Below are 2,500 nucleotides of genomic sequence, written 5' to 3' on the forward strand. Positions count from 1 at the left end.
TGGCCATTTTTGGCTGCACGAGCGAGCGGCGAGCGGCGGACAGCGAGCGAAGCGAGAGGCAGCACCGTCCCTGCTATACGAAAGCCCCATCCAGCCCTGTGCCACCCGGGGGGTTCCAGGGTGCTGAGATGGCTGACGTTTTGCTCCGCTCTCGACGGTCACCGCGCAATGCAAGAACAGGCCAAAAACTGGCCAAAACGGCCCAAAAACGGGCCAAAACTGGCCATTTTTGGCTGCACGAGCGAGCGGCGAGCGGCGGACAGCGAGCGAAGCGAGAGGCAGCACCGTCCCTGCTATACGAAAGCCCCATCCAGCCCTGTGCCACCCGGGGGGTTCCAGGGTGCTGAGATGGCTGACGTTTTGCTCCGCTCTCGACGGTCACCGCGCAATGCAAGAACAGGCCAAAAACTGGCCAAAACGGCCCAAAAACGGGCCAAAACTGGCCATTTTTGGCTGCACGAGCGAGCGGCGAGCGGCGGACAGCGAGCGAAGCGAGAGGCAGCACCGTCCCTGCTATACGAAAGCCCCATCCAGCCCTGTGCCACCCGGGGGGTTCCAGGGTGCTGAGATGGCTGACGTTTTGCTCCGCTCTCGACGGTCACCGCGCAATGCAAGAACAGGCCAAAAACTGGCCAAAACGGCCCAAAAACGGGCCAAAACTGGCCATTTTTGGCTGCGCGAGCGAGCGGCGAGCGGCGGACAGCGAGCGAAGCGAGAGGCAGCACCGTCCCTGCTATACGAAAGCCCCATCCAGCCCTGTGCCACCCGGGGGGTTCCAGGGTGCTGAGATGGCTGACGTTTTGCTCCGCTCTCGACGGTCACCGCGCAATGCAAGAACAGGCCAAAAACTGGCCAAAACGGCCCAAAAACGGGCCAAAACTGGCCATTTTTGGCTGCACGAGCGAGCGGCGAGCGGCGGACAGCGAGCGAAGCGAGAGGCAGCACCGTCCCTGCTATACGAAAGCCCCATCCAGCCCTGTGCCACCCGGGGGGTTCCAGGGTGCTGAGATGGCTGACGTTTTGCTCCGCTCTCGACGGTCACCGCGCAATGCAAGAACAGGCCAAAAACTGGCCAAAACGGCCCAAAAACGGGCCAAAACTGGCCATTTTTGGCTGCACGAGCGAGCGGCGAGCGGCGGACAGCGAGCGAAGCGAGAGGCAGCACCGTCCCTGCTATACGAAAGCCCCATCCAGCCCTGTGCCACCCGGGGGGGGTTCCAGGGTGCTGAGATGGCTGACGTTTTGCTCCGCTCTCGACGGTCACCGCGCAATGCAAGAACAGGCCAAAAACTGGCCAAAACGGCCCAAAAACGGGCCAAAACTGGCCATTTTTGGCTGCACGAGCGAGCGGCGAGCGGCGGACAGCGAGCGAAGCGAGAGGCAGCACCGTCCCTGCTATACGAAAGCCCCATCCAGCCCTGTGCCACCCGGGGGGTTCCAGGGTGCTGAGATGGCTGACGTTTTGCTCCGCTCTCGACGGTCACCGCGCAATGCAAGAACAGGCCAAAAACTGGCCAAAACGGCCCAAAAACGGGCCAAAACTGGCCATTTTTGGCTGCGCGAGCGAGCGGCGAGCGGCGGACAGCGAGCGAAGCGAGAGGCAGCACCGTCCCTGCTATACGAAAGCCCCATCCAGCCCTGTGCCACCCGGGGGGTTCCAGGGTGCTGAGATGGCTGACGTTTTGCTCCGCTCTCGACGGTCACCGCGCAATGCAAGAACAGGCCAAAAACTGGCCAAAACGGCCCAAAAACGGGCCAAAACTGGCCATTTTTGGCTGCACGAGCGAGCGGCGAGCGGCGGACAGCGAGCGAAGCGAGAGGCAGCACCGTCCCTGCTATACGAAAGCCCCATCCAGCCCTGTGCCACCCGGGGGGTTCCAGGGTGCTGAGATGGCTGACGTTTTGCTCCGCTCTCGACGGTCACCGCGCAATGCAAGAACAGGCCAAAAACTGGCCAAAACGGCCCAAAAACGGGCCAAAACTGGCCATTTTTGGCTGCACGAGCGAGCGGCGAGCGGCGGACAGCGAGCGAAGCGAGAGGCAGCACCGTCCCTGCTATACGAAAGCCCCATCCAGCCCTGTGCCACCCGGGGGGTTCCAGGGTGCTGAGATGGCTGACGTTTTGCTCCGCTCTCGACGGTCACCGCGCAATGCAAGAACAGGCCAAAAACTGGCCAAAACGGCCCAAAAACGGGCCAAAACTGGCCATTTTTGGCTGCACGAGCGAGCGGCGAGCGGCGGACAGCGAGCGAAGCGAGAGGCAGCACCGTCCCTGCTATACGAAAGCCCCATCCAGCCCTGTGCCACCCGGGGGGTTCCAGGGTGCTGAGATGGCTGACGTTTTGCTCCGCTCTCGACGGTCACCGCGCAATGCAAGAACAGGCCAAAAACTGGCCAAAACGGCCCAAAAACGGGCCAAAACTGGCCATTTTTGGCTGCACGAGCGAGCGGCGAGCGGCGGACAGCGAGCGAAGCGAGAGGCAGCACCGTCCCTGCTATA

Source organism: Musa acuminata, unplaced genomic scaffold, assembly GCF_036884655.1.
Source record: "Musa acuminata AAA Group cultivar baxijiao unplaced genomic scaffold, Cavendish_Baxijiao_AAA HiC_scaffold_444, whole genome shotgun sequence".
In the NCBI taxonomy this organism is placed as follows: Eukaryota; Viridiplantae; Streptophyta; class Magnoliopsida; order Zingiberales; family Musaceae; genus Musa; species Musa acuminata.